The following is a 15,288-nucleotide window of genomic DNA, read 5'->3' as shown; positions in this document are numbered from 1 at the left end:
ACCCCTAAATCTCAGCGATAACACTCAGTGTGGCTGTTTCTAACTGCGCAGCTTTGCACCAGATGTCACCCAAGCAGTGACTCAGTGATCCAAGCTACTTCCATCTTGTGGCTCCACTGTTTTGAGGTATCAAAGTCACCCTAGCATCATCCAACAGCAGGTAGGAGGAAGACCATGAGAATGGAGGATTACAAGTGGGAGATTTTTCTCAGCCATACTGACAAGTGGCTTACATCATTTCTGCAAATATTGCATTTGCCATAACTCATCACGTGATTAACCAAACTGCAAGTGAGATTGGGAAATGTAATTTGGCGATTAGTATCTGACTAATAGAAACTTGGAGATAAACTGCTGTATCTCCTAGAAACACAGACCTTCCCTCACCTACCCCCAATGATAAATAATCATTCTTTTCCTCATGTCCTTTACCTCCATGTGTCACCTAGGAACAGAACTCATATTAATTCAAAAAATAATTATTGAGGGGGAGAGTATAGTTCAAGTGGTAGAGTGCGTGCTTAGGACGCACGAGGTCCTAGGTTCATTCCCCAGTATCTCCTCCAAATATAAATAAATAAACCCAATTACCTCCCCCCTCATAAAAAAATAATAATTATTTTTGAGCTCCTATTATGTGCCAGATATTATGCTGGGTGATGTAGTTATAAAATCAAAAGTGATCTTTATCTTCAAAGAACTTATGGTCAGGTAGAGGAGTGAGAATGCAATCAACAAGTAAAATGAATACAGTGCTCTGATAAACCCGGGGTTTTCCTCTGAGCAAGAATGAGTGACCTTTAAGTAGGCTCAGGGAGGGTCAGAGGAGAGTTGTGAGAAGAGGTGACACTTTAAATTAGTGTCAAAGAATGAAGAAGAGTAAAGGGCAGTTCAGAGAGAAAGAACACTGTATGTGAAGAGAAAAGATGTAAAACTGTACAATATGTGAACAAGGTTAGTCATATGACAGAGGTGAAGCTGGCTGGATGAGTGAACGTAGGAATGGGGCTAAAGGTAAAGATATTGATCTGATCATGAACATTTAGGACTGAGTTGTGGACTTCCATATGCATGATAACCTAATGAAAAATTTTAAGCATGGGGTAATAGGGTTAAAATTTCATCTGATGATAATTCTTGCCATGAAAAAATGATAGATTAATCATCATATGGATCTTGACATTGTTGTCTTATGTGTACTGAAAATGAAATGCTCCTGTTAATCCCCTGAAGATATGTTTATCCAGCCACAACCCTCTGTGACCTATAGACATGTAAATCCTTTGTGTATTTTCCAACATTGCTGCCATTTAAAAAATTCTGTCATTGTGATTCAGATTTGCCCTCAGCAACACAGCTGTCTAAAAACTAACCACCACCACCCTGCCATTTTAACGCTGCTATGTGCCAGGTTGGCATGTCTCTCATTTATTAAGGCTGTAAAAACGTTTGCTAAGAACATGTTTAGTGCTAGGCAGTTGCCAGGAACTGAATGGGTGGAAGGTGGTGTTTTACACAGAGAAACATAACATGGGATGGTGGGGAAATTTGGGCTTTGAAGTCCAATTCCATCATTTACAATGGGGTGGGAGGGACTCTGGGAAACAAGCAACCTCTCAGAAATTCAACATTTTCTCCATTTTGCAGAGAAGAAAACTATCTGTTTCAGAGTATTGCTGCGAAGGTTTAATGAGGTAACACTTGTAAAACACTTAATCATGCTCAGAAAATGGGGAGTTGGGTGACACAAGGCATAGTTCCCTTGCCCATGCAGACATTACTAATTGATTATCGCACAATTTTCTGCTGAGCCAGACCCAACTTGGGCTGATACTTACAGGAAAGTAATTTTATTACAAGACGGTATCAGGGTCATGTTGCATGAGTGATCAGAAACAGTAAGGATTTCAGAGATGATAAATTACTCTGCGTGCAGTAATCGGAAAAGAAAGGCTTCATACAGGAGGAAGGCATGACCACAAGCCCATGAGATGTTGGTAGGGTTTATTTGAATTCTACACTTAGATCACATTTCCAAAGCTTGACTCAATGGAAACTTAGAGCATTTCTTCCATTTTCCTTGCACCCTGGTTTGCTCTACATTAGCTTATCATATAGAAGTTGCTAGTCATTCTCCATCTTGAGCTAGTTTAGTAGAAATATTTAGCACTACAATAAGCAACAACTGAGATATGGTCCTAAGACCCCATTTATACTGGTTATAGAGATTTGCTTATTTTCTAGAGTAGCTACAGCACACAAAATTTCTCACAAGTCACAATTCAGCAGTTGGTACTCATTGCCTAGAGTGCTATGCTGACAAGGAGTCTGGAATTCTGGGCTCCACAAGAGTTTGGCTGTGATCAATTAGTGATGTTTGACATTAGCAAGAAAATAGAGTAGAAGAAGCATACCAACTAGTCATGTGTCTGTACAGGACATTAGAGACCATCTAAATGTGCTCATTTTTTTTGTTTTTTGTTTGTTTGTTTGTTTGTTTTGATAAACACATTCAGAGAAATTCTCTCTTGAAAGAAGAAATTTCTAAAGACAGAATTGGGTAAGAATCCCCAAACCCCAGTTCCAATGATCTGAATCAAATTCTCTTTTCTTTTGCAAGATACCTTATTTCACAAGCAACACTAGCAAACCCTACAGACATTTCACAAGTAGGTCCTCAAACTGATCTCATATTTTCTGTTTTTATTTTTAAATTTTATTCCCCTGCTTTATTGAGGCATAATTTACTTTTAAGAAAATTCACCCATTTAAAGTATACAGCTTGATGAGTTTGGCAAGTGTATACAGTCATATAACCACCTTCACAGTCAAAATATAGAATCACCCCAGGTAGTAGCCGTATTCCCTTTTGTAGTAGATTCCCTTCCCTGAGCTCTGCCACCCAGGAAACCACTGATCTGCTTTCTGTCACTATAGTTTTGCCTTTTATAGAATTTATATAAATGGAATCACAGTATGTAGTCGGTTTTATTTGACTTCTTTCATATAACATAAAGCTCTAGAGATTCCCCATTTTGTTGCATGTCAATACTTCATTCTTTTCACAGCTGAGTAGTACTTCATAGTATTGTACAGACCAGTTTGTCTACTCATTAATCAGTTGATGGAAATTTGGTTTTTTTCAGTTCTTGGTTATTATGAGCACAGCTACTATAAACATCAGGCACAAGTTATTGTGTGGTCATATATTTTCATTCATCTTGGGTAAATACTTAATAGTAGGATTGTTCAGTCATGCATATGTTTAACTTTGAGAAATGACTAAACTTGTCCAAGGTGGCTGTACCATTTTGCATTCCCACCAGCAATGTGTAACAGTTCTCATCAGTTCATATCATTGTGAAAACTAGGTATTGTCAGCCTTCTAAGTTTAAACTATTCTACTATGTTGTCTAGCAGTTTCTCATGGTGATTTTAATTTGCAATCTCCCTAATGACTTGTGATATTGAACATCTTTTCACTTGTTTTTTTGGCATATGCATATCTTCTCTTACAGGGAGCTAATTCAAATTATTTTGCCCATTTTAAGTTTTATTCTTTGCCTTCCTATTGAGTTATAAGAGTTCTTTGCATTCTGAATAGAAGCCCTAGGATTTGTAAATCTTTTCTCCTAGTTACTTGCTTTCTAGTTACTTGTATTTTTCAAAAGTCAACGTTAAAAAAGTTTTTGTTGAAGTCCATTTTCATTTAATTTTCTTCTACTTCATTTAATGTTTTCCTATTTTCCATGCTTTTTTTTTGATGCTGCCTAAGAAATCCTTGCCTAATCCCATTTTACAAAAAAAGTGTTTTTTAGACATTTTATAGCTTTAGCACTTACATTATATCTATGATTCATTTTGAGTTAATTTTTGTGTTTGTTGTGGGGAAAGGGTTGAGGTTTCTGTTTTGTGTATGCAGACATCCATTTGCTTTAGCACTATTAGTTGAAATGACTATCATTTTTTCTATTAAGATGTTACCTTGGTTTGTACTAGGACTAGAAACTCAATTTCTTGTGTACCAGGTCTGCACTCATTTCATATCTGTTGTCTTAGCAAAATTGTTTTGAATCTGTTATGAATGGTTCAAGTCATTCAGAGTTTGGAGAACCCCTCTCTGACCATTTTTACAGGACTCCCCTTCTCTCTTCAGTGACTGGTTTCCTCAGATTTGGTCCTTTGAATTCCTAGGACAAAAAGACTGCAATTTTTCCACCAGTGTCCCCACTGTCACTGAATCTCTACCAACTTTACCTGGTCCCAGGCTAAAAGGACAATAATGGAAACTCACTTAATACAACTCCTTTCTTATGATCATGAATTCCCCATAAGAATCAGTTTGTATCACTTCACTCTCTAGTGACTTCAACTATCTATTTTTTACATTATGCCCAGATTTTATAGCTATTATCTGCAGCAGGATCTGTATCCTACTTAGCAATTACCTCATATTTTCTTTATAGCCAGCTTTTAACTAGTAAATTGAGATTTTGCCTGTGTGGGTGGCATCCCTTGGTTGCCCACAGGGATCTCAGCTTCACAGATATTGATTACTTTTAACTAAGTGGCAGTGAGGATTTCTATTTAAATTCTTATTAAATTCAGTGCAAACTGATGCAAATTACATGTCCACATATAAGATAATGGTATACTAGCTATGTCTTACATTTAGAATTAACTAAAATTAATTTATAGCTTTTGAAATAAAATAGATTGAACCTAAGGAATAATTCCATTTGTTGTCGATATCTACTTCATTTTAAAGATCCTATTTATATATAAACAGTGCCTGAAAATTACTTCACTTCCATAAAATTCCAAGAGTGAAATATTATTGCTAGGTACATCAGTGCCTTGGGCCAATCTTCCCCTATTATTTTTAACAAGAGCAGGGTAGGAACTTTCTGATGATTATCTGTTGCAGTTATTAGATAAGCTGTTTGGGAGAGCAATTCTAGTGATATAGAAGATCTGGTTAATACAGACACTAACTCCAAAATTTAGCTGTGCATTTCTTCACTTACAAATAAATCTCAGCTGGCCTTGGCCAAGTTATCCAAGAGGAATTCTTTTCCTTAGTTTCCTCACGGCATTTGGCACAGTGCTGGGCACATACCAGTTTAGCAAGCATCTACAGTAGTTACTCTTCAGTGGCTTTATCATGTGTCGATAGTTGGCTCAACTGAACAGTTCCCAGAATTCCCTTTCCATTTGGGGTTGGTCACAGATTTAAGTGGGATATTTGGGAGGCAATGTGAGGCAGCCATCATTTTGCAGTTTATGCACATTGTTAGCTGTTTTGCTTCCTCCCCTCGTTGGCATGAAGCAGCTGATGTGCTGACAACTGCCTGCCTCCTCCCTGAGCCTTGTGTAGCTGACTCCTGGACCATCTGTGTGTTTAGTCCCCTGACTAAGGGGCCCCACTGCTGTGGGACAGCCATACAGTCACTGTCAGTGGTAACGAGAACTGAGATAAGTTTCATTCTGTCCTTGTGGGCTCCAGCTCCTATTTGTTGGGTTCCAGACTATCCTTGCTGTCCCTGACTCTACATCCGTCTTCCCTTCCTGACAGCCTGCTCTGTGGCATCCAGCCCGTGTCAGACAGGAAGGAACAGACTTCCAGAGACTGAGGAACCAGATCCCACGGTTATATAAAGTCAAATCTCTATGACAAAACATCAATCTTTGTCTTTCTGTCCACACACATGCATGTAGTGTGCATGCATACACACATACTATTTCTGCTCCTCCAAATGCTCCATGATACAGACAATAGTTGAGAGTTATTCAACTTGTAATACTCATATTAAGTTAAAAAATCCTCCTTTAATGGCTTGTGACCATGACAGACTATTAATATGGGACCTTGCTCTTAAAAATGCCATGGTCTTATGTTGCTAGAGGCACTTGAAGAACACTAGCCCTTATAATAATAATAAAAATAAGCATAATTAATGCTTCTTGAATATTTCCTATACTGTACATCAGGTACTATTTCAAATATCTCACAAGAACCCTATGACATAGGTTCTGTCATCATCCCTGTCTTACAGCTGAGGAAACCAAAGCCACGGATAAGTAACTTCCTGCAGTCCTACACTGAGCATAGAGGCAGAATTCATACACACCATGCTGGTTCCAAAGCCTGTGTTCTTAAATATGATGCTACGTGGCTTTCTGATGCCGAGATACTGTGAATTTCTACAGCTAGTGGAAACAAGCTAACAACATCACTGAAAAAGAACTGGGTGATTGCTTACTTAGGGATGATGTGGGCATGAGTGGGTGGCAGTTCCTTGAGATGAAGACTGACTTGGACATGCTGATGGCTTTCCAGCCTTCTCACTTAGAAGCTTATGTTCTTTCCTCAATAGTTTTTGGGTATGGCTTCCCCCAACCTCTTTCCGTATTCTTTTTCTTTTCCCACTGCCCTCCTCCACTCCCAGCTTTCTTCTTTTTTGATTTTTGTCTTGACAGCACTCCAGCCTAGAAATATTTTAGGAGCAGCTTGCTACATGATAGTTCCCTAAAAATAATGCAAGTCAAGTTATTGGCAAAATAGTCAGCCTTGGAGGAACACCAATTGTGCAGAGTTTAGAAAGTGGTGTGGTCGCTCTGTCCTAGTTTCTCAAGCAGGATGAATCTCTGAGACTTTGTAGCTGGTGGGGAGCTGGTGATGAGGATCACCTGACTCTCCAGGGGGCTCTGCTTACTTTTGAGTGACAGCTTTGTTGGACAAACCTGCTGGGATGAACGGGCCTTATGGATTTGTAGAAATGATCTGTCTCCTTTGCCAGTTCACTCTCCTCTCCTGCGCTTTAATAGTTTGAGTTCCTCAGGGCTCCATTTTCTCTTCTTATTACTCTATAGTCTCACCCACACCTACTCTATTCCTGTGCTCAGTCTGGCAGTCTAGTGGTTAAGAGTGTGGACTCTGGAGCCAGATGGCCCCGGGTCTGAATTCTGGCTCTGCATGATCTAGCTGGGTGACTTGGGCCTCTATTTTCTCATAGGTAAAATGGGTTTAACAGTTGTACTTGCCTCAGAGGGTTGTTAGGATGATTAAACAATTTAATATTTATAAAGGTGCTTTGATAGTGACTGGTCATTAGTAAGCATTTGAAAGTGTTTATTAAATAAATTTGGAAATATAACTAGTCTAGACTTTCCCACTGTAATCCAGGCCCAACTGTCAACTCTTTATCTCCACTTGGGTAAGACACGAACACCACTTCCAGAATTGAACCCAATCTCTCCTAAAACGTCTTCTGCCTTCAAAAGTCCCAGAATCACCTCTATTCAGTCTAGAAACATGGGAGTCACTTTCACCCATTGTATTATTGACTCTTCTCCTAAATATCTTTCAAGTCCTTGAATTTCTTTCTATCAACTTTGCCACCACCACTGGTGGGCAAAGTCACCATCATCTGCTTCTGGACCATAAAAATAAACACAGTCTCCTTATACCTGTGCTTATCTCTCTCTAGCCAATTTCCCAAATTGTGAAAAAGGGAACCTTTCAAAATAAAAAAAAATGACAATGACATACATTTTAAAAAACACCTCTTGCATGGATTTCCAATGCTGTTAGTTTATAAAGCTTCATATGCTTATGCAGCTGAGACTCCTTGTACTCTTGCCTCTGCGTACCTCTCCAGTTTCAAACCTCTCTCTCACTTTGGCTTCTTCATATGGGTCTTCTTTTAGCTCATGGAACACACTGTGTTCCCTTCCATCTCAGAGCCTTCAAAGATGTAGTTCCCTCTGCTTAAAACATCACTCCTTTCTCTTCTTGCCATTGGTCGTGTCCCCTCACTTCCCCTACCTAACTCTTCTTTCAAGATACAAACTTGATGTCACTCCTTCCATCCAAACCACTCCAATATCCTATTTGGACACTTCGATCACACCCCTGCTTATATTTTGTGTCTCTTACTATGATCATAATTTAATATATTTTTATTTAACTTCTGTCTACCCACTAGATTTTCAACTAGGTAAAGGCTTCCTCTTGTTGAGTGCTGTATTTCTGACATGTGGAATGAGTCCCGTAAATAGCTGTTCAGTGAGTGAACAAATATGTATATGGTTTTATCCATGTCGTCCCACCTTTGATCAGGTCAATGGGCACAGGTAAAAAATACAATGAGCAACTGCCCCATTCTAATCCCAAACCTTTGGGAAAAAAAAAATGTATTCCTGGGTTCATATATCTCGAACATCTAGAAATGTAATGTCCATGTATTTTTTTAAAAAGCTTTTGTTTCACATTTTCTTGGCACAATTGGAACCATGCTTGACATCCTGAAGACATTTTTTTCGTAAATGCACATTCTCTCTGCTTTTTGCATAACTTACAAAGGAAGGTTCTGTTCCTATACAGTTTTTTTTTCAAGGTATGCCTTTATCTCCATCTGTTTCAGAACACAAAGAACAATCAAATCTCCTTGTAACCTTTTACTTCAACTTTGTCCCTAAGTGCCCATAATGAGCCACAAATCTTTGAACTAGATCATTCTTTTTATCATTCCTTGGTGGCTAAGTCACTAGAAAAGCACAATAATACCCCAGGAAAAAAGAAAGAATGAGAAGTCCGTCCAAAGGACACATTTACATTTTTAAGGATTTCTAGCTTTTTTGATGAAATGAGCTACAGTAAATGAATCAGAAACTTTCACACTTGTATTTCAGGAGAGCAAGACAAAAAGGAAGCAAAAATGTTTATCGAATATCCAATTATCAGATTCACAGACGTAGAAAACAAACTTACAGTTACCAGTGGGGTAAGGAGGTGGCGGGAAGGGATAAATTGGGAGTTTGAGATTTGCAGATACCAACTACCATATATAAAATAGACAAATAAGTTTCTAGTGTATAGCATAGGGAACTATATTCAATATCTTACAGTAACCTATAATAAAAAAGAATATGAAAATGAATACATGTATATGTATGACTGAAACATTATGCTGTACACCAGAAACTGACACATTGTAAACTGATTATACTTCAATAAAATAAAAAATAAAAATATCCAATTATCAACTAGGAGGCTATGTATAACAATACATATTTTATCTCATATATATAAAATAATGTAATTATATACTTTTTAATATGTTCTAACTTGAAAAAATTAAAACAAAAATTTGAATTTAAATGTTTAGCTCTAATATACAAACACTGGTTTGTTTTTGGTCAAGCAAAATTTCCTCGAATTTTATGTTCCCCTCACTCTCTTGATTCATGTCTGCAGATTACAGCTGCATTTTCTTCTCTCTGTAAAACAGAATCTGTAAAAATACTGAATCACTGTGCTGTACACCTGAAACTAAATATTGTAAGTCAACTATACTTCAATTAAAAATTAAAATAAAAATTAATTTAAAAGAATTATAGTACCATGCTACCTGAAGTATTCAGAGATAGAATGTTACAGAGTGTTTTTACAGAGTATTTTTCTTGATATATAATTTACTAGCCATTTTTCCCTAGAGAAAAGTACAGAAAAAATTACTATTAATAATGATTATGGTGATAATAATAGGCATTTAATGAATACATACCAAGCAACATACATTGTGCTAAATTCTTTTAATGGATTATCTTTTTCAACCTGTTCAAAAATGCTTTGAAATACATCCCATAGGTGTCCAGGTTTTGTAAATGGAAAAGCTGAGGCTTAGACAGATTAAAAAATTTTTCCCCAGTTACATAGCTGTAAAGTGACTGAGTGGGGGTTTGAACTTAGGCCTGTCTGACAGATGAATAGGTTGTCTTTACTATTATTGCTCCTATTATCACTAGGAACATTAATTTGGTGCTAACTACCTTCCATGTCCCAGACAAATGTGGAATGACTTCTATTCATTATCCCACTTACACAGCACTGCAACCACATAAGGTGGTTACTGGCATTTTTACCGAGTTGCACGAGAGAGGACTTTGAAGTATCTGGATTATTTTATGCCTTCAATACATTTCCCTCACCCATTTATGAAATCTGTGCATTGCTAGATACATATGAATGGGTGCCAGCCACCAAAGGAAATGGCACCTCTGGAGCCAACATGGTAGAATGACTCTGTCTACTGAAGGCAGAAGCATAGGGGCATGAATCTTTTCCAGAGACAAGTCAATTTTTTTGTAAATCTTGAGTATTTTTAATTGGAGCCAGAAAAGAGATAGGTTTATGACCCTGAACTAATAGCCTCTGAAATATTTTTAACAGCTTTAAAAAAATAAAGTGATATTCTTTGCTTTAAAAAGGAAACATTTTTTAAGGTAATAGTAGGACCACTTTACAAATAATAATTACACTAATAATATTATTAGGTTAACTTTTATATTCTCTGGTTTTCTATTTAAAGGTACTGCTGTATAGGCTTATATATGTATATTTTTTAATGAAAGTGATAAAGTTATTTTAATTTGGCTTAATGGAGATTTCTGGTTAGTATTGGGCGCCAGGTGTGGCCCTGGTCCCTGAGAATCACCAACAACTAAGTGTTAGTCCCCGGTCTAGAAGACTTTACTCCATTTTTAAACACTTTTCATTAGAGGCAAAGATTCTCTCTCTGTCTCCAGTCACCTTGCAAGTTGACTGGCTGCATTATAACTATTTTAAACTTACGTCTTTGGAGAGAGTTTAACCTTCATTTTAGTAGAAGGAGATAATACTTGTTTTCTTTTACTCCAGCTTTCATATATTTCTTCCATAGTTAGAATTCCTATTAATGTTTGAGGTTCTGCCTGTCTCAGCACAGCTTAAGACGTAGTGATACTCTAAGTGTTTAAAAAATTCTTTTCTTCAAAAACCTCTGACAAATAAAGCAAAGAAAAGGTTGGTTTTTTTTTTTTAAACAACAGACACACAAGGGACTTGACAATGATCTTGGAGTTTATGAAGGCTTATCGTACAAATGGGATTTGGCAGTTGTGTTATTTTTCAATCGACATTCAACCAATAGTAAGTAAAACATTTTAAAAAATAAGTAAAGGCCAGAATTACCAAATTTGTAGAATTAAGAGACTACAGATTTATAAGATGCTGATATCCTAAGGGAAACTGAGGTATACCTTTAAAAAAACAATTACTTAATCATGGGCATGTAGCTTTGCGGGGAGAAATGGGATTAACATAATTTGAGGTCTTCCTATGTGTCATTCTGTGCTAGACATAAAACCCCTCTAGGATATTTTCTTCTGGTTTGTATTTTATAAAAGAGGAAACAGAGGCTCAAAGCTATTAGATTGTTTGAAAACATGCAGCCTGTGAGCAGCAGAACAGGAATTCAAACCCAGCTCTGTCTGGCTCCACAGCCTGTGCTCTTTCCATTATATTATCCTACTCCTTTTATGGGATGATTTAGTTGCCAACTGGGGATAAAATAAATGGCCTTTTGAAATTCTTTCCGTTGCCCAGATTCTGTTCTCCCTTACTTGATCGCAGTGTTGGCCATAACATCGCTTAGCAATCTGTGTATACAGGAAGGTTGCATTAGGAAACAATGCAACCTGATGACTTTAATGTAGTTTTTCAAATTTAAGTTTTCCCCCTTCCTGAGTCATAAAAATCCTTGTAAGAAGGGACCTTAGAGTTCACTGAGTAAGCCAAGTCTAATGTTTAAACTCAGTCTCTCTCTCTCAGCAAATATTCATTTAGTCCTATGTGTTAGGTAGTGGAGATAGCCAGGATTTGTCTGTGTTTGCTGCTCTATCATGGAAGTTTTCCCTTACTGCTCCTGTTCTCTTCTGCATTCTGTAGCTGCTCATTCAGTAGAGTAGGATAGACACTAGGTTGTAAAGGAAAGAGAAAAGGCCAAACTATTTCAAAGATGCTCTTTCTCCCATAACTCATTAAGAATCCCCTGGTGCATAGTTGACATCTAAGGTGGTAACTGGGCACATAAAAGTTGATCTTAGCACTTTGCCCTTAGTCTGCAGTCTTTCTAACAAGTTTCAATGCCTCTCCCCCATGTGACTTCAAGATTGTTAAAGATCTAGAAATATTTTGGACTCTTCTGAGCAGACTAGGCAACAGATGGACCTAACGTGTAATGGTTGGCAAAAACGTGCTGTTAGTAGCTTGATTTGAAGGTGGTTCCGAGGAGCTCAGTAATTTCAGTGGGTGTCTGAGAAAAGATTTGGAAGGGGAGAAAGGAAGTATCTGTACAGAAAGCCCATGATGGATGAAACAACTGAAGAGACGGAGTAGGAAAGCCAGGAAGAATCATGGGAAATAGTGCCTACCCAAAACATTGCCCCTGTTCTCCAACAACCTCATGCAGGAATGGCACTCCATGCCTAAAGCTCCCTGACATTGTTACTTGGCCTCCATCTAGCCATTTTACTGTGTCTTGTGTGTGATGAGCTGTATACTTGCTGTCTCCCTCCATGAGACTGAAATTAAGAGCAGTGAACCACAACTTAGTCATCTTTGAAGACCCCAGGACCTTGTCTGTGCCTCATGTGCAGAGTCAGTGTTCCCAATATGATTAGTGATTGAGCACTTTTTCACTTTGTAAAGGACCAGTACTATGCAATAGATTTTGAGTAATAATTGAAGTTAGGGGAAAAGAGGCATTCCCCCTAATGATTCTGGAAACCCAGGAGTTAACTTCACTTGTATTCTAAGAGAGGTCATCTAGGCTACATCTGCCGAGAGCCACTTTCCTCCTGTCTTACTCAGCAGCTAAGAGGTTGCCAAGAAACCAAGCAGAGGCTTCTGATTTGGGCCAGAAGGCATCAGATCCCCACACTGAGCGGGCATCAATGCCCATTAGCCTCCTGTCCTACACTGCAAATGTAGGCTGACATGAATGATTTCTCAGCCTACAGTTTGTTTTGTGTTCCAGTTTGTCTTGGGGGAAGACAATACTGCAATGTGGTCAAGAGTGTAGATTTTAAAATCAGAGAGGTCTGAGTTAGAATCTTGGATCTGCCACCTGTTAGCTGCATGTCCACAGGCAAGATATATAGCCATTCTCTCTAAGCCTCAGTTGTCTTATCTATAAAATGGGGAAAAATGACCTTATCATAGGGTCACTGTGATGATTATAGTAATGTGTTTGATTAAGATTATATATGGTAAGTATTTTGTGATTACAAAGAGTACAATAAATGTTTATTATTATTACCATCTGTGACCTACATTATCAAAAATGCTTCTTTGTGCTCTCATTGTATAAAGATATTTTTGGTCAAACAGCTCTGAAAAGTTTTTATTCATAGCCCTTACTTCCAAGGGGACTAAACAGGGAATGAATGATCATGCTTTGCTCAAATGGCCCTGTCCTCCAACCCTATCCCATTGTCCTGAAACAAACACATTGCCCTCCACTCTCTCCTCTAATGAGCTATTTCCTAAGGAGATCTTCAGTACTTCATGCAAACATAGCTCTGAAGGGTCGACCACAGTGAACCTCCAGGCAGGGCCAGGCATGTCCGAATCCTGGTATGAACACAGCTAAGATCTCTAACACATAAAGAAGAACTTGGCAATGGCTAGATGTTAGCAGGGAATGTAAAGGAGACTCTGTAAAAAGAGAAAAAGGAAGAGACAATTCAAGTCCCCAAGAAATGAAGAAAGCAGAAAATTTAACAGAGTAATTTCTAGGAGTCAAAGGTTGTATTTTAATTTACATTTGCCCTGCAGAATATTAGTATACATAAGCCAGAAAACATCTTTTTATTGCATCCCAAGTACAGCCAAACCTTGTTTTATCGTGGTTTGTGGCAACCCTCTGTTGAGCAAGTCTATTGGCACCATTTTTCCAATAGCACTTGGTTATTTTATGTCTTTGTATCACATTTTGGTAATTCTTGCAATATTTCATTATATTTGTTACGGTGACCTGTGATCAGTGATTTTTTTGATATTACTATTGTCATTGCTTGGGGGCACAACAAATCACACCCACATAAGACAGCAAGCTTAATCTGTAAGTGTTGCGTGTGTTCTGACTGCTCCACCAACCTGCCATTAACCTATCTCTCCTCCTCTCCTCGGGCCTCCCTGTTTCAAGACTCAGCAATATTAAAATTGGGCCAGTTAATAACCCTACTATGGCCTCTAAGTGTTCAAGTGAAAGGAAGAGTCACATGTTTCTCACTTTAGGTCAAAAGCTAGATGTGATTAGGCTCAGTGAGGAAGGCATATTGAAAGCCAAGGTAGGCCAAAAGCTAGACCTTGAGCCAAACAGCCTGGTTGTGAATGCAAAAGAAAAGTTCCTGAAGGAAATTAAATGTGCTACTCCAGTGAACACAAATGATATAAAAGTGAAAGAGCCTTATTGATGATCTGGGGAAAGTTGTAGTGGTCAACATTCCCTCACAGCAAAACCTAAGCTAGAGAAAGGCCCACACTCTCTTCAATTCTATGAAGCCAAGAGAGTTGAGGAAGCTGCAGAAGAAAAGACTGAAGCCAGCAGAGGTTGGTTCCTGAGATTTAAGGAAAGAAGCCATTTCCATAACATCAAAGGGCAGAGTGAAGCAGCCAGTGCTAATGTAGAAGCTGCAGCAAGTTCTCCAGAAGATTTAGCTCAGATCATGAAGGAAGCTGGCTATAGATTTTCAGTGTAGACAAAGTAGTCTCGTGCTGGAAGGAGATGCCACCTACGACTTTAATAGCTAGAGAGGAGAAGTCAATGCCTGGCTTCAGAGCTTCATAGGACAGGCTGACTCTCTTGTTAGGGGCTAATGGAGCTGGCGACTTTAAGCTAATGCTCATTTATTGTTTTTAAAATCCTAGGGCCCTTAGGAATTATGCTCAGTCTACTCTGCTTGTGCTTTGTCAATGGAACAAAGCCTGGAGGACAGCACATCTGTTGACAACATGGTTACTGAATATTTTAAGCTCACTGTTGAGACCTACTGCTCAGAAGAAGAGATTCTTTTCAAAATATTACTGTTTACTGACAATGTACGTGGTGACCCAAGAGCTCTGATGGAGATGTATAATAAGATTCAGGCTGTTTTCATGCCTGCTAACACAACATCCATCCTGCACCCCTTGTGTCAAGGAGTAATTTTGACTTTCAAATCTTATTAAGAAATGTTTCCTAAGGCTATAGCTACCATAGGTAGTGATTCCTCTGATGGATCAGGGCAGAGTCAATTGAAAACCTTCTAGAAAGGATTCACCATTCTAAACACTGTTAAGAACATTCACGTGTCACAGGAAGAGGTCAAAATATCAACGTTAACAGGAGTTCAGAAGAAGTTGATTCCCACCCTCATGGATGACTTTGAGGAGTTCAAGACTTCAGTGGAGGAAGTAGCAAG

The sequence above is a fragment of the Camelus dromedarius genome, chromosome 11 (genome assembly GCF_036321535.1).
Source record: "Camelus dromedarius isolate mCamDro1 chromosome 11, mCamDro1.pat, whole genome shotgun sequence".
NCBI lineage: Eukaryota > Metazoa > Chordata > Mammalia > Artiodactyla > Camelidae > Camelus > Camelus dromedarius.
This window is presented reverse-complemented; position numbering follows the sequence as displayed.